The 18,394-nt window shown below is 45.8% G+C and overlaps 1 protein-coding gene across 1 annotated transcript in view; it reads left to right on the top strand.

Moving 5' to 3' along the window:
• The window catches only part of HYDIN (HYDIN axonemal central pair apparatus protein), a 2,950,008-nt gene that overhangs the window by 1,298,456 nt on the left and 1,633,158 nt on the right, over nucleotides 1–18,394 (top strand). The gene's annotated exons all lie outside the window — the stretch shown is intronic.

The following is an 18,394-nucleotide window of genomic DNA, read 5'->3' as shown; positions in this document are numbered from 1 at the left end:
ATATGAGGGGATGTGGGAGGGAGGAGCAGCTGAGGGTCGGGAGGGGGGCGGCGAATGGGATTGCAGGTGGGCAGGGACGCAGCAGCGGGAAAAATGGGCAGGGGCCGCGGGAGAACTGGGCACAGGAAGGAAAAACAAGTTTAGGCAAGAAAACAAGTACAGGCACAGAGGAATAAAAACAAGTCTGGGCAAGAAAGCAAGTTAGACACAGGGGAATAAAAACAAGTTTGGGCATGAAAGAAAGTACAGGCACAGGGGAATAAAAACAAGTCTGAGCAAGAAAGCAAGTGCAGGCACAGGGGAATAAAAACAAGTCTGGGCAAGAGAGCAAGTACAGGCACAGGGGAATAAAAACAAGTCTGGGCAAGAAAGCAAGTACAGGCACAGGGGAATAAAAACAAGTCTGGGCAAGAAAGCAAGTACAGGCACAGGGGAATAAAAACAAGTCTGGGCAAGAAAGAAAGTTAGGCACAGGGGAAAAATACAAGATTAGGCAAGAACAAGGCAGGCAGAGCCGTGCAGCAGCATGGGGAGCGACCTGCCTGAGAGCAGGGTCATAAGTCGCTCCTTTCACCGTTGCGCGGCTTCCATATGAGGGGATGTGGGAGGGAGGAGCAGCTGGGAGGTGGGAGAGGGGCGGCGAATGGGATTACAGGTGATCGGGCCGCAGCTGCAGGAAAAATGGGCGGCGGGCCGCGGAAGAACTAAGCAAAGGAAGGAAAAACAAGTTTAGGCAAGAAAAAGCAAGAAAGCAAGTTAGGCACAGGGTAATAAAAACAAGTCTGAGCAAGAAAGCAAGTACAGGCACAGGGGAATAAAAACAAGTCTGGGCAAGAAAGCAAGTACAGGCACAGGGGAATAAAAACAAGTCTGGGCAAGAAAGCAAGTACAGGCACAGAGGAATAAAAACAAGTATGGGCAAGAAAGAAAGTTAGGCACAGGGGAAAAATACAAGATTAGGCAAAAACAATGCAGGCAGAGCCGTGCAGCAGCATGGGGAGCCACCTGCCTGCAAGCAGGGTCATAGGTCGCTCCTTTCACCGCTGCGCGGTTTCCATATGAGGGGATGTGGGAGGGAGGAGCAGCTGGGAGGTGGGAGAGGGGCGGCGAATGGGATTACAGGTGATCGGGCCGCAGGGACGCAGCTGCGGGAAAAATGGGCGGCGGGCCGCGGGAGAACTGGGCACAGGAAGGAAAAACAAGTTTAGGCAAGAAAAAGCAAGAAAGCAAGTTAGGCACAGGGTAATAAAAACAAGTCTGGGCAAGAAAGCAAGTACAGGCACAAGGGAATAAAAACAAGTCTGAGCAAGAAAGCAAGTACAGGCACAGGGGAATAAAAACAAGTCATGGCAAGAAAGCAAGTACAGGCACAGGGGAATAAAAACAAGTCTGGGCAAGAAAGCAAGTACAGGCACAGAGGAATAAAAACAAGTATGGGCAAGAAAGAAAGTTAGGCACAGGGGAAAAATACAAGATTAGGCAAAAACAATGCAGGCAGAGCCGTGCAGCAGCATGGGGAGCCACCTGCCTGCAAGCAGGGTCATAGGTCGCTCCTTTCACCGCTGCGCGGTTTCCATATGAGGGGATGTGGGAGGGAGGAGCAGCTGGGAGGTGGGAGAGGGGCGGCGAATGGGATTACAGGTGATCGGGCCGCAGGGACGCAGCTGCGGGAAAAATGGGCGGCGGGCCGCGGGAGAACTGGGCACAGGAAGGAAAAACAAGTTTAGGCAAGAAAAAGCAAGAAAGCAAGTTAGGCACAGGGTAATAAAAACAAGTCTGGGCAAGAAAGCAAGTACAGGCACAAGGGAATAAAAACAAGTCTGAGCAAGAAAGCAAGTACAGGCACAGGGGAATAAAAACAAGTCATGGCAAGAAAGCAAGTACAGGCACAGGGGAATAAAAACAAGTCTGGGCAAGAAAGCAAGTACAGGCACAGAGGAATAAAAACAAGTCTGGGCAAGGAAGAAAGTTAGGCACAGGGGAAAAATACAAGATTAGGCAAAAACAATGCAGGCAGAGCCGTGCAGCAGCATGGGGAGCCACCTGCCTGCAAGCAGGGTCATAGGTCGCTCCTTTCACCGCTGCGCGGTTTCCATATGAGGGGATGTGGGAGGGAGGAGCAGCAGCAGGGAGGCGGGAGCAGACAGCGAATGGGATTGCAGGTGGGCGGGGCCGCAGGGACGCAGCGGTGGGAAAAATGGGCGGGGGCCGTGGGAGAACTGGGCACAGGAAGGAAAAACAAGTACAGGCACAGAGAAATAAAAACAAGTCTGGGCAAGAAAGCAAGTACAGGCACAGGGGAATAAAAACAAGTCTGAGCAAGAAAGCAAGTACAGGCACAGGGGAATAAAAACAAGTCTAGGCAAGAAAGCAAGTACAGGCACAGGGGAATAAAAACAAGTCTGGGCAAGAAAGAAAGTTAGGCACAGGGGAAAAATACAAGATTAGGCAAAAACGATGCAGGCAGAGCCGTGCAGCAGCACTGGGAGCGACCTGCCTGCGAGCAGGGTCTTAGGTCGCAGGCAGGTAAAAGCAATGAAAAACTTGGTGATATCATCACCCTCAGAGAATTTTGGGACAGTCCCTTGGGGTTTTTAGGGTCATAAGAATCTACTTTCTCCTTATTTATTATTTATTATTGTGCTGCCACCAATGATGGGTCCTAGGCCCATTTCTTTTCTGTCTCTTTCTATAGCTAGGAGTTGCCCTTACCTGGGCTGTCTACACCCTCCACTATGCCCACCTCCTGTGGGAGGGAGACAAAGACCTAGCCCTGATTGGATACATCCCGCCATCTTCAAGATGGTGGGCACTGAAGTTTACTTTGCCTCACCTACATCACTTGAGGGGTTGACTTGGCAGAGGGGGGCACAACTTATAGTCTTTCTAAATTTTCCCACCTATCCTTCTGCCTAAAAGGGGGTGAGGACAGTAGTGGGGGGCTGCTCCTTCTAACAGGAGAGGCTGAGTTTGCATTACAAAGGCGGCAAGACCTCCGAAGCTCTCCACCACCAATGGCTTCCTGACCAGGGAGAGGTATGAACACATCCACCCAGGAAAGGCATTGTTCTTGACCTCAGAGCCCGCAGGCACTCTCCCCATGAGGTCAGAAAACTGTTTGGTGGAAGCAGGCTGGCTTAGGAGGGTTGGTGACCACACTAAGGGTTGGTGGGTTTCGGGGGATCCCTTTAAGGGGTCCTCTGTGTGCAATATCAAATAAATCTGACACTGGAATCAGTGCTGTTTTATTACGCTGAGATGTTTGGTACCAAACATCCCATACTTCAGTTAAGCCATCATGGAGCTGGGGAACTTATAATGATGGGTGTCCAGCCCATGTCCTCATCATGGCTTCCTCGGTCACTTATAATATCCAGCAATCAATAAGGATATTGCAGGGGCATATCTGCTCATGCAGATATGATCTCACAGTAGATAAAGTGCTGCATGGCTTAGGGCTAAGGCCTAATAGAGGGGTTTTATACCTCTATCTTGTGCAGTATCTATAGGCCTTCAGTTTTGTCGGCACCAAGACATGCAGGCTGCAGTGGCTGCACTTGGTGAGGGGTCCCTTAGGGTGGCACAATTCGTGCTTCAGCCCTTAGGAACCCTCTTTAACCACAAGTCCATAGGTACCAGGGATACATTTTTGCTAGGGGCTTATATGTGAGCTAAAGGTGTGCGAATTGTGGAAACAAAAGGTACAGTTTTAGGAAGAGAGATCTGGCATAGGGGACCTGGTTGGCAGGGACCCTGTGCACTTCCAGTTGAAATTACATAATATTCCAGGCAAATAGTGAGGGCTAAACATGTCCAAAAGAGGCACTTTCCTACAACTCTCCAATACAGTTCACACCCAGCCTCCTTGCGAGGCCAACTTGTTTTGTTTTCACCGCTCCTTCCCTGTTCCTGCTGATTGTAGTGTCTCCTGCACTTGATACTTCCAAAAACCTCTAGCCACTCATCTCTCTGCCTTCCTCCTGACTAGCCTATATCTCCTTTTCGTCCTCTGAAACCATTGTGGAAACATAGAAGTTGATCACTGTGGGACAAGTTCTTCAATCAGTATATATATATACATATCATCAACATCGAAAGTGTAACAGTACGTTGTCTAGGTCTAGGAGTGTGATCACATGTTTCACTAAGGGAGGTGTTACTCACAATTATGTTTAAAAGGCATAGGCTGACACGATGACTGGTGTGTGAACAAGGGCACTTGATGCTCGAAACGTCAACGTGAAAGGTCGAAATTAAATAAAGAAATAGACTTGCCTGAAGCTGTCTGGGTCCGCTTCTTAATTTCGCCCTCGAGGAGGTTATGAGGATTATCGTGCTGATATATATATATATATATATATATATATATATATATATATATATATATATATATATATATATATAATCCTCAAGATGCCTGAAGCATTAGGAAAGCACACAGTAGTGCTCTACCATCCGACTGCGCTTGTGTGCCTGCCCTCAAACTCCACTTTCAGTAAATATGCCGACGAGTTTTCCTGTACCTTGAAACGCGTCGGCATATTTACTGAAAGTGGAGTTTGGGGGCAGGCACACAAGTGCAAAGCCGGATGGCAGAGCACTGCTGTGTGCTTTCCTAATGCTTCAGGCATCTTGAGGATGATTTACTTACATGGCAGCCTGGCCGTAAGGAAATGTACCATCGCCTGCTGGAAGAGGAATGTTGTTCTCCAGCTGGGCGAGGCTGGAGTCGGGAACTTTTACAGGACTCCCTTAGCACAGTGTTCGCTTTAAATGAAACCTGCCCTCATGCAAACACAACCTACTAAAGGAAAAGAATGAAGCATAACAAAGCAAATTAACTCGAATTTACTGTACCTTGAAACGCATCAGCATATTTACTGAAAGTGGAGTTTGGGGGCAGGCACACAAGCGCAAAGCCGGATGGCAGAGCACTGCTGTGTGCTTTCCTAATGCTTCAGGCATCTTGAAGATGATTTACATACACGGCAGCCTGGCCGTGAGGCTGGAGTTGTGAACTTTCACAGGACTCCCTTGGCACAGTGTTCACTTTAAATGAAACCTGCCCTCATGTAAACACGAACTACTAAAGGAAAAGAAACGCATCGGCATATTTACTGAAAGTGGAGTTTGGGGGCAGGCACACAAGCGCAAAGCCGGATGGCAGAGCACTGCTGTGTGCTTTCCTAATGCTTCAGGCATCTTGATTTTTTATATATATATATATATATATATATATATATATATATATATATATATATATATATATATATATATATATATATATATATATATATATATATATATATATATATATATATATATATACATATACATATATATATATATATATATATATATATATATATATATATATATATATATATATATATATAGCCATTTAGAAGTGTATTGACCCATGTAAAGCTATCTGGATTTCTCTAAATGTATAGATGATGGTATTGCCTGAGGGGTAGCATTGACTCATTGATTTTTCAAGCCAAGGCCAGTGTTTCTCCTTTACCTACTCCCATCACTTGCATCCCTCAAGTCAAGTGCCTAAAGCAGTAATGTTTTGGCTTCCAGAGGGAAAATGGATAGGCTACTGGTATCCACTAATCTTGAAATCCTGAAAACCTGGCAAAGAGGCCAAGACATGTTGATCATTGTCTTTAGTATTTATTGAGCCTGATCTTAGAACTGGTCAGGGACCCCGTACATGTTGCCTCATATCGGACAAAGGACTTAAAAGAGTTTAAGCAGCTCCACAAAGCTGAAATAAAGAAGCTCAATGCTGTATTAATATTGATCTAAAACGGTATTGCACCGTTACAACTCAACTTTTACAACGCACTACCATTACATCGCAACTTTTACAACGCAAATACCATTACAATGCATGCCATTACAACGCATGTCATTACATAGCAGATACTATTACAACGCATGCCATTACATCGTAAGTATAGGTAAGTATATAATTTGTATTTAATTTTATTTTACATTATTTTATTAATTTAATTAATATTAAAAATAAAATAAAATATTAATATATTAATTTAAGTAATTTTGGGGTATTTTTAGGTTTTATGGCTGGGTTTGGTTTTTGGGGTACAGGGGTATTTTTAGGTTTTATGGTTGGGTTTGGTTTTTGGGGTACAGGGGTATTTTTAGGTTTTAGGGCTGGGTTTGGTTTTTGGGGTACAGGGGTATTTTTAGGTTTTAGGGCTAGGTTTGGTTTTTGGGGTACAGGGGTATTTTTAGGTTTTAGGGCTGGGTTTGGTTTTTGGGGTACAGGGGTATTTTTAGGTTTTAGGGCTGGGTTTGGTTTTTGGGGTACAGGGGTATTTTTAGGTTTTAGGGCTGGGTTTGGTTTTTGGGGTACAGGGGTATTTTTAGGTTTTAGGGTAGGTTTGGTTTTTGGGGTACAGGGGTATTTTTAGGTTTTAGGGCTAGGTTTGGTTTTTGGGGTATAGGGGTATTTTTAGGTTTTAGGGCTGGGTTTGGTTTTTGGGGTAAAGGGGTATTTTTAGGTTTTAGGGCTGGGTTTGGTTTTTGGAGTACAGGGGTATTTTTAGGTTTTAGGGCTGGGTTTGGTTTTTGGGGTACAGGGCTATTTTTAGGTTTTAGGGCTAGGTTTGGTTTTTGGGGTACAGGGGTATTACGACTTTAAATAAATTAAATTAATTACATTAATGTAATTACATTTAATAAATTAATTACAATATTTACAATTATAAAATTATTTGAATTACATTACTTAAATTAAATTAAAATTACTTTTTTTATGTATTTAATTTTTTATAATTAAATAATATTATTTACAATTTTAAAATTAATTAAATTTCTATAATTATATAAAATTAAATTATATTAAGTATTATTTTAATTTTATTTAAATTATATTTATTGTAATAAATTACATTATATTATTTACTATTTATAAATGTATTATATTTCATTAATTATATTATATTATATTAAATATATTAAATTAATTACAATTTTAATATTAATTAAATTACTATAATTAAATTAAATTAAATTAATTACTGTTTTAATTTTTTTTTTATTATATTTATTAATTTAAATTAATTAAATTAACTTTATTACATTTTAAAAAAAAGATATACTTACCTATACCTATACTTACAATGTATCTGCTATGTAATGACATGCGTTGTAATGGCATGCATTGTAATGGTACCTGCGTTGTAAAAATTGCGTTGTAAAGGTCTGCGTTGTAAAATAACGCGTTGTAACGTCATAGATCCGTAACTGCCTAATTTAAATCGTGGTATGTTTTTCCAATCTTTCAATTCTAAAGAAGAATGCCAGACAAATGTGTGTTGCTCAGTTAGTGTTCTGATCATAAACCTTCACAGCCTGTCACCTCACGGGGGTTCGGTAGTTGCTGTATCGAGATTTGCTGGGAATATGGCGGTTGAGGTCCTTTGCCACACATATAATGGTGCCAGCAAAAACGCGCCACCTTCATCTGATGCGACTCCCAATGTAAGTGAGCCCTATGTTTTGACAACCATGTATAAATCTGGCCCCCCCCCAAAAAATCTTACTAATGGTCACCCTGTCTGGACAAGCAGCCGTGCCCAACCACGGCATTGGCTTTTGCAGCTGTGCTGCTGCATAGTATAACTGTTAGACCTGGCATCTTTTGGCGTGTTTCTCCCTCTTTTTTGCCTTCTGACCTCCTGATTTTGATGGTATGCTGGACTTTGTTTTTGCTGGTTTTGTGACTCTGCATACTTTTTCATTGCTATTCAGTGCTAAAGTGCAAGTGCTCACAGTCAATTGTGTTAGGATTGGGTTTCCATGATTGGGATATTTGATTTACTAGTAAGTCCCTAGTACAGTGCACTGTGTGTGCCCAGGACCTGTAAATCAAATGCTACTCGTGGGCTTGCAGCACTGGTTGTACCATCCACACAAGTAGCCTTTCAAAGGTGTCTCAGACCTGCCACTACAGTGGCTGTGCACAGTTTTTACTGACATGTCGACCTTGCATGTGCACAAACTTGCCAGGCCCTAACCTTCCCTTTTCTTACATGTCAGGCAAACCTCAGGTAGGCCCAAGGTACCCTCATGGGCAGGGTGCAGTGTGTGGGAAAGGTAGGACATGTAATGGTGTTTAGGCTTCCTAAACTCTGAATTTTAAAATACATCTTTTAGTAAAGATAATTTTATATTGTGTGTTTGAAAATGCCAATATCTGATGGGAACTTCTAGCTGCAGATTCCTTACCTTTGAATTTTCCAGGCGTCAGGCTGGATCCGGAAACGTTTGGTGAGCAGCACCCTGTGCACGCACCGTAGGTTGGCTCCATTCGGCTCCACGTGACGGTGGTGTGGTTAGCGTTGGTTATGACATCATGGTACCTATATAGGCTCCACAAAGGTGCGCGGACATCAGTTATTTTCTTTTTGCGCCATTTAAGCGCTGATCCGGGAAGAGCTCCCCTTCTGTCACTTTTTTGACAGGCTTTGTCTTGACTTTTTGTCAACTTCCAGATTTTATACATCGTGCGTGAGGATGTCTTAGGGGAAGACAGGATTAAAGCCTTGCGGGGCCTGTCCCCGCATGATGTCAGTCACCGATCCCCACCTTGTCTGCCTCTGGTGCCTTGAGTGCTAACACGATCTGAAGTTGTGCTCGGACTGTCAGGCTATGGCTCCTAAGACCTTATGGGAGTGGGCTATGAAACTCCTTGTGGCCCAACAGCCGACACCATCAAGCGAGACCCTGCAGAGTTCCCGGACCCGATTGAGGAAAAGGAAGTTGTGTGAACGCTTTCGTTGCCCAAAGTCTTCTTCGTTTCGCCGAAGGTCGTTGGTACACTCAGGGAAGAGGCACAAGAAGAAGGCGAATTCCAAGCAGACTTTATCTTCACCTCCACTGTTGTCCGTTGACAAAGGTGAGGAGCACCGACCCTCTAAGCACGATTTTACAGAGACATTGTCAAGATCAACTTTGCGCCTCCCTCCTTTTCCAAGAGCTGGAGCGACCCCACCCTAGATCAAAGAGTTCTATAAGGCCAAGCGCCATGTATTTGAGCGGGCCGACCCTTCTGGTGAGGCTTTGGGTACAGCCGGATCAGAAGGGGCTTTGTCGGATTCTACACCGTCCGCTCCGGCCACAGGGCCGGTGGACCTTAGAGATCCGATTCTGGATCTGGGTCGATGCCAGTCGTGCTACCGCGACCTCCCCCAGCGTTGGACCCGAAGTCGATGTCTACGGCGCCTCTGGTGCCAGCCCCATCCTTATTCCTGATGACACAGAGTCAGAATTACATCGCTTGACACCGATTCCGATCTCGATTGAACCCAGACATTTTATGTTGTTGCCTGAACACTTTGTGGGCGTGTTAGGCTCAGGAGAGGAATGGGAGGGGTCTATGGACCCTCTGGAACACCAGGATGACTCTGTAGAGCAGTTGAACTGGTATGGGGAACTTGAAGAAGCCAGTGAACAGGATACTTCCTCAGATACTGGCATGCTCTCTCCACCAGCTTTGACTAAAAAGGAGGGGGCATCTTATGCCATGGTGGTTAAGAGGGTATCCGAGGTTCTTGGACTGGAGCTACCCTCAGTGGAGGTCAGGTATAATCCCCTGACTGAAGTGCTTCAGCCTGGGCCTTCCACCTCAGAACCCCTTTTGACCTTTAACAAAGCTCTTACTGATGTCCTTTTAGGGACGTGGTCCAAGACTAGCACATGGGTTCCTGTGAATAGGACAACCGCACGCCACCATCGCCCAACTCTGGGCGACCTAAAGTTCCTCAGTCAACACCTCACCCCAGAAAGTTAGGTGGTGCAGGCCTCTACGGCTTAGGGTGTGTTCCCTTCTGCTCCACCGATAGGGAATCCAAGAGACTTGATTCATTTGGGAAGAAGATGTTTTCTTCTTCCAGCCTGGTATTGTGCTTGGGAATACTGTGTGCTTATTGGGCTATTTTTCCCACTATAAACAAAACAGTGAAAAGGAGGGTCCAAGGGGATGTTTAACGACCTGATACAGCTACAACCCCCAATTACAATACACATAGCAAACACAAAGTAGCTGTGGGTCAAACCAGCACACTCTATCAACTAAACATGTAACTGACTAAGGGAGAATGGTGACACTAGATCATCTGGATACTTTCCGTGTGTGAAAAATACCCATCAGTTTACGACCGGTACGGCCCTTATCATCATCTGGGATCCTTCCCACCAGGAAGGGTAATAGCTTGTGCCCATTCAGATATTAATATCGATTGTAGTAATGGGTGGCCCAGTGAATTTAAAGTAAAAGGGCAAGTGGAAGTAACTGTACAGCAGTGCGTGAAAAAAATGTGAAAGTGGGAAAAAAGTGCCAAAGGCTAAAATTGGAGAGGAAAGAGAAAAATATGTTTAATTGGTACCTCTCTGCTTCCAAGATAATAAAATCAGTGCGATTGTCTAGTAGTTTCAACAAATATCTACTATGTCAAATATAAGGTCAACATGTTTCTGCATTTAAAAGGACCCAAGTCGGTGTCCACTGCATTCTTCAGGACCAAATAAATCGCTACTGCTCAAAAAAGGAATAAAATGGATATCACCTGGGTATTTCCTATGTTTCCATTCTCCTTCCTAATTGTCAGGAGAGTACAACTTCACCTCACCTGGCTATGGCGCAGGTAAATGGAGCACCGCTCTGACCGTCGGTACTCCGGGTGTCCCTCTGGGCCGTCTCAGGAGGTCATCTTGGAAGCAGAGAGGTACCAATTAAACATATTTTCCTCTTCAATTTTAGCCTTTGTCGCTTTTTTCCCACTTTCACATTTTTTTCACGCACTGCTGTACAGTTACTTCCACTTGCCCTTATACTTTAAATTCACTGGGCCACCCATTACTACAATCGATATTAATATCTGAATGGGCACGAGCTATTACCCTTCCTGGTGGGAAGGATCCCAGATGATGATAAGGGCGGTACCGGTCGTAAACTGATGGGTATTTTTCACACACGGAAAGTATCCAGCTGATCTAGTGTCACTATTTCTCCAACTTCCTTTGGGAGATGGTTGCACGAGTGCCTCCAAAACTCCCAGAGGAGGCCCTGGCTGTGCTCTTTCAGGCAGTCAAGGATGGGAGAGATGCAGCAAAATTCACCATAAGATGTGGCCTTGATACAATGGATTTGCTCGGCAGATCGATTTCCACTACAGTGGCCTTGAGAAGCCATGCCTGGCTTAGGACAACTGTCTTCTCAGGTGATATCCAAGCAAATCTGATGAACATGCCCTTTGATAGAACCTGCCTTTTATGGGAAAAGGCAGATTCTGCTCTAGTGAGGTTCAAGGGCTCTCGAGCTTCAGCCAGATCCTTGGGCCTCTCTTCTACTCCTCTAAGCCGGGCAGGGACATGGACGCGGTTTATTCTAGCCTAGGAATGGAAGTCAGAAGTCATCGGCCACCCTGCCCTTGGCAGCCGCAGCCTCCAAGAACTCGTAGTCTGACTCTGCAAGTCCACACCACTCCAGTTGGCGGTAGAATCCATCATCATCTTACTCTTGTAAGTCCCTAGTATATGGTACTAAGTTACCCAGGGCATAGGTACACCAGAGGTTTCCCATGGGCTGAAGCATGTATTATGCCACCCATGAGAGACCACAAATATTGTGTTTACATGTCTGTCATTGCAGCCTGTGTAAGCTGGTGCTAGCACCACTTACAACAGATATAAGTTTACTTATATCTGAGGTCACTACACTTAAAACCTATAAGTCACCCCTAAGGCAGGCCTTTCAATTCTGAGGGCAGGATTCTTGGTTCTAAGTGTGAGGGTACCCCTGCATGAGCGGGGCACCCCTACAACATTCCGAGTCCATTTTCCAGGGTTTTTAGTGCATCAGCCATTATGACATATAGAGTGGCCTCGCATCATTACGCAATGACCATCTCTAAGTGGCTGTAACGAACACTGTCATGTTTGATATCAACTATTTGAGGGGTTTGTGGTAGCTAAGAAGGGAAGGGCAGTGGAGAAAAGACCCATCTCTCGCTGTGTCATTCTCTGCATTAAGGTCTGCTATGCCCTGGCAAAGAAGCAACCCCTGAGGGATTAAGGGCCCATTCCACCAGAGGGAAGGCTGCGACTATGGCCTTTGCTCAGGTGTTCCAGTCCTAGACATCTGTCAGGCAGCAATGTAGGAATCTTTGAAAACATTTGCCAAACACTACTGACTGAACAGTTAGTTCCACAGGGACAGGCATTTTGCCGGTTCAATCCTGCAGGGCATCCTAGTTTGAGGTATTGGTCTGCAACCCATCGCCTGGATGGTATGGCTTGAGTATCTATTTCAAAAGTAAGGATTCTGCAGCTAGAAGTTTCCATCAGATGAACAAGTTACTTACCTTCGGTAATGTATGATCTCGTAGAGACTCTATCTAGCTGCAGATTCCTTACAGCGCCTCCCATGCCTCCCCGCTTTGTGGACTAATGTTGAAGGGCTAAAGTTACGCCCCTTTTCAGGGACCTAGTTTTGCACATGACTGCGTCAGTTACTTTGTGGCTGTGCATTTCTGCAAAACTAAAAGTACTGATGTTCGCGTGTCTGGGTGCCGCCTATATAGGTACTGCTACGTCGTAACCAACGCTAATGAGGCTGACGGAGCCTCCTGTTGGCACGTGCAAGGGGTATTGCTCAGCAAAAGTTTCTGTATCCAGCCTGACGCCTAGGAAATTCGAAGGTAAGGAATCAACATATAGATAGTCACTACCAGATAATGTGTTACCAAAGGCAAGTAACTTGTTCATCTGGCCTTGAACAAGCTCATGGATGTGGTGGTCTGCCCAGTATTCAATGAGTCTATTCCACAGATTTCGGTACTTTACCCCCTAGCAAAGTATTCATCAACCAGTCTTCCAAAAATAGTTCCATCTTTGGACCGTCTGAGTGTTCACGGAAACCAAGAAAACGTATATAGTTTTGTCTTGAGCGCCCCTCCGCGTCCTTTGTTTGTCGGTAAAAGGAGGTCACTTCTGCCCTCATGTCTCGCAGCTGAGGTTGGAGGTCAAGCAGCATTGGCTGCATGGATGTCAGAGAGGACTCTGCCTCATCCACCTGCTCTGCCAGCTCCCTATGATCGGTCCAGTGTACATCCAGGGAGACACCATCTTTTTTAGTTTCCAATGAGGTTTTAGTGTCAGGAATAGTATGCAGCACCTTCTAGAATTGAGCAGAATGGCTGCAGATGGTGGCTTCCTGATGAGTCAATGTGCCCAGACCATGATCGGGGTGGGTCCGTGAGTTTGTGGTGTTGTCGGAGGCCGGGCAAGACTTTTGGTAGGTTTTGGCTTCACCATCAGGTCTCCCTCAGTGACCCGAGCTTGCAAAAAACCTACAGCTTCTCGCAAAAGGTTCCCAGAGTCACCTGGAAAAGTCTATAGGCAGCTTGTTGGACACTGCCCAGCAGTTAAGAGTAGGCAGCTCCTAAGTGTCCAGTGTAGTGCTGAGTCAGCAATATGAACACCACCTCGGAGTATGTGGTTTGAGGCGAGCAGTCATCAATGTGGTGGGAGGGCCGGATCACCCAAATTGAAGAGGTGCCCACAATAAGTAGAGCAGGGTACTTCCAACGAGCCATGGACAATATCCAGCTGCTCCCTTTTGTGTTAACAGGCACCACACACACTCTCCAACCGCGGGGTGGACAAATATCCAGGTTGTGCCTCTGCTGCCCCCCCCCCCCCTCCTCCCGATAGTAGGCCTCACAGATGGACCTCTAGGCATTCCACAGGGCTCCCAAGGTTTAGCTCAGGGGCAGCCACAGCGCAGTCAGGATAGTATCGGTGTAGCTCTCTCAGGGCTCTAGTTCCAACCCCAGGCAGTGCAGTGCAGGCAGCGCATTCAAGAGCAATCGTCCCGGTACATGAGAGTTCCACGGGCCCCCCTTCCTCATCCGGGCCCCAGATCACATGACCCCATCAATGGGCCACTGCCCTGCGATTATTTTCCCGACTAAGTCATCACCATGAACCCAACACGTACAGTGTGGCTGCCCGCAGTCCATGCAAGGGACCCTCATAAGAGGGCGGCCGCCTTAGTGCCACATGAGGGCACACGATACAGCCTAATGCTGAGGGACACCCTCTGGGTCCACGCAGCCCGCGTCATTTCCGGGCACGGGTGGACGGGGAGATAGGTATAAGTACCTCTTCCGCCCACCTGGCATCTTCTTTTGGCTGCTAGGGGCCTCAAGGTGTGGGGCACACTTGTTGGAGGACTCTGGCAGATAAAGTGTAATATAGCTCCTACATTCCCTCTCCTGCATCCCAGCAATCCTCAAATCTGGGTGCTGGGTAATCCACACCAGGGTAGGTGCACCAGTATGGCTACACAACATCCAGTCAAAGCCCGCTGTTAGACTGGGTTTGGACTCTGTTCAGACTGTTCCCCTTTCTCACCACCCACTTGTCTGCTACCTGGTATACATTAACAGACGTTTGGCACAGTTCTACTCACACCAGGGTGGGGACAGCAGCAGGGTGACTGAGCATCTATAATTCGCTTTCAGACGGTGATGGACTTGCAGGCAATGGAAAAATAAAGGGCAGGCAAGTTGTGCGTATGAATTACTCCAGGGTCCCACTAGTCAAGAACACTGACCCTGTTTGTATACCTCTAGCTAACACTGGCTTATGGGCTACATGTGTTAGATCCACCATGTCAGCCAGGGGCGTGGTGTTAGTTTGTCACGCCAAATGCAGGTGCTGTTACTGCAAGAGTGTTGAAAAATATGGTTTTGGAGCACCAATGCTGACTATTACCAGAACACGTTTGCAGTCATATTTAGAAGGGGCAGGTAAATTTGCTCTTATGTTAGCCCGTCCTCAAATCCACAGCATTTACTAACCTTTTCGCACTCTGGTAACAAGGGTTAAAAGCATATAGAGGCTACAATGTATTAAGAATAGGTGGCCTGTCCCTTTTCAAATTTCAGGTTGGACAGGTAATGTAGGCATGCTTAAATATGTCAGGCAATGCGGGTCCAAGCAGGCGCTGGTGCAGTCACTCTGTTAGGATAGGGGCAGCAACCACAGAGTTCAGGGCGGGCTTGTCAGCGGATCGCAGCATACAGGTGGGACGATGGGAATCCCTCTGTTTTAAGAGGTACATCCATCCGTGAGCCACCCAGGCGAGTTGGCCGTAAAACAGGTTAAGTGTATTATGTACAGGCGAATTGTGGATATATCGAAGGCAACCCCGGTGATGCACCAGATGTTTGGTGGGGTGTATTGTTTGGTGGTACTATAGGCTAGCTTGGGCAGTTGTATAGAATGGTATGCGGTGCGCAATAATGCGTTTAGCAACTTTGCATTACTTTATTTTGCCAGGGATAAAGGTCTGGGTGACTGGCCATTCGTGCATCCTGAGAGAGGCAGGGAAAGCAGATAATTTGTTTGGGGTTCCCAGGCATGCACTGGAACAGCTTGCTGAAGAAGTTGCGGCACAGACTAAGGGGGGGTGTCACCCCTCCCAGCATTTTGGTCATACACCTGGGAGGCAATAAATTGACTTTCACGGGTAGGAAGGTACTGCTGCAAGAAATGAAATCCTCCATGTGTAAGTGAGTTATGTATTGGCTGGTTTGCAGTGATTCAATAAATGTGTGCGACAAATTAAATATCTTTGTTACCAGGATCGAAGGTCTGGGTGATTGGCCATATAGGCGTCTTGAGAGTGGCACGGTGGGCGGAAAAGCAAAAAACGGAGGCATGTTTTTCCCGCCACTGAAATAATTTAGTTGGGGTACTCAGGCATAAACTGGAACAGCTTGCTGCAGAAGCTGCAGCACAGACTGGGGGGGGGGGTGTCTTCCCTCCCAACATCCTGGTCACACACCTGGGAGACAATGATCTGACTCCCTTGGGGAGGAGGGAACTGCTGCAAGTTAAGTGCCATGCCTAAATTCACTGAACAGAAGGGGTTTGGCTTTATCAGGCATGGTTTGCTGCATTCCAAATCCACAGGGTGTTTTGAAGAAGATGGGGTACACCTGTCTAGAGTTGGCATGGACTGGTTTTTGCTGGATCTGGGAGAGGCCCTGAAATCAGCAGGATGTAGGTAAGAATGCCGGCCTTGGTCGGGGCCGTGGTTGTGGCGGTGGCCACACCCAGAGCTGTGGCAGAGTTACAGGGCGATCCAGAGGCTGAAAGGTACACAGGGGTACCCTCTTCAGGAGCACAAGGGTGCAAATGGCAAATAACACCAGGAAGTCCTCACCATGGAGGAGCGACGGCACCCCGCTAGCCCTACGGGCAGGTGTAAACCTGAGCAACCGGGGGTTGCCTGGAATGCTCCGCCCCCTCAGGGGGCGTGAGTAGAGGGGTGGACTGGCAGTCCACGGTGGGAGGTGGCATCTCCTTCCCCAAAATTGGTAAGCACCGATTGGCTAGTGCTAAGGTGCAATTTGGCTCTTCAGGTGGGCAGGTAGCAGAGGCTAACCCACCATGTTGGCATAATTTGGTATGCAAATAAACCTGCAGCAATTTTCTCCATGAAAAAAAGGTGTCTTGTCTGTTTGTGTCATCAGGAGATTGATGTATGTGTTATGGGGAGGGTGTTGCAGATATTGGCACCAAGACCTCCTCAGCTGTTCAGGTCGCAATGGTGCGCAGCCCCGCTCCTCCAGTTCAGAGAGGTCAGCCCAGGATCCTGCCAGTCTCACCGCACTGCAGCGTTGCCTGCTGCTGGATCTCTGAGTTTCGTCAGCTGGTGGCTCATCTCCTCCCTGTGAGCCCAGGCCGTCTAACCAGCATGGCCTGTGCTCCGGCTGCGTCGTGCGGTCCACTTTCCCACTATAGAGGTGAAAAAAAATTCCCATGACGTGTTGCAGAACAGGGCTGGTGCAGATAGAATGTTCCTGTTTGCGTACCAGTGCGTCATAAAGTAGAACAGTTTCTGCAACAATATTATCTGGGCTGACTCCAACTTGCCGGGACTGTCCCTGCAAAAACAGAACTGTTGGCAACTACATGATATAGGGTGGTGGCTGTTTTCATTCCAGAGGCGCCGCAGGAAGAGTCCCCACCATATCGCTCGTTTAAAGCAAGATACTTACAGAGCCCAGGACGGAGCACGTCTGATGCGGCCGCCATTTTGACCACGCCCCACCATTACAGGGTAACTTTTTTCTTTTTACACACTGTTATTGCACTCTCACTCAGACTCATTTAAAGTTACAAGCAAAATCATGCGGAAAGACCCTATAGCAGCATTGATGACACAACTGCGTATAACCTACTGGTCCATCATTTCATGCAAAAATATGAGGAAATACTAATGTTTTCGCAGTGTTTTGTGTGATAAAATTTATGTGAGATCTATTACCTCAATCCAAATGTGATTTTACCTCTACACTCAAATAGGGCATGTACTGGAAAAATACCCTGTATTCGGGTCAGTGTACAGTTTGTTCTAAAAATCATCAACAAATATGTTTATTGCACATATTATGTTTGCATCTCATATTTCTACAGCTTGCCAGAGGAGAAGACGTCTTTCCATACTTATTTTGTCTTCAGTTTCTGGCACTGATGAACTTGGTTTTACACTTTCTCGTTTTAACTTTACTTGTGGTTAATTATTTCCTTATATCTATTTAAGCGATTGACTTACTCGAATCAGAATAAGATGTAAAGTGTGATGTACATGTTTTAATGAAAATGTTTTTGTTTTAATGAAAATGTTTTGGATCCTTGTCATTCCTTTGTGTTACCGGGCTGTCATCAGGATATTAGGCATTACTTCTAAAAATAAAAATGTTCCGTAGTTCATTTATAATTGTATCTTCCTATCCGATTTTGTCTTAGGTGTTGTTTCTCTGACCCTACATTTATCTTATGTCGTCTGGTTATAAAATAAAATATGCACCAACGGGGAATGACCCACTCCATGCAGAGATATTATTCATTAGGTAGAAAACTGTAAATCCTATTTTAGCTATTTTTTGTTTTACTTTATAAATTCAGTACTTCATTTACCCGAATGCAGTAACAGGCCTGGGCAAACTACTCTGATCTGATGTGGAGCAACCTCCCATATCTGTCCATAGTAACAAAAGTGCTTCAGGTTAACAAAAACAAAGAGAAAGTGGCTCTTGCTTTCAGTAAAGAAGAAAATCTCAGGTGACACTCCACAGGATCCTGTGGATAGAATAACCTCATTTCCTACAAAAACATGAGTCCTGTGTAATGCGTGCAGTAGTCTTATAATGGAAGCCACAAATGTATAGAGTTTCATTGCTCCAGTACTCTAAAGCCCTTCCTGATCTGATATATCGCCTATATTTTAGTATCCGTAAGTGATTTGCAATTGTAAGTGTGCCATTTAACATAACCCTTATTT

This window comes from Lissotriton vulgaris, chromosome 12 (assembly GCF_964263255.1).
Source record: "Lissotriton vulgaris chromosome 12, aLisVul1.2, whole genome shotgun sequence".
Classification (NCBI taxonomy): domain Eukaryota; kingdom Metazoa; phylum Chordata; class Amphibia; order Caudata; family Salamandridae; genus Lissotriton; species Lissotriton vulgaris.
The sequence above is the reverse complement of the archived record's forward strand: the minus strand, read 5'-3'. Positions and strand labels throughout refer to the sequence as shown.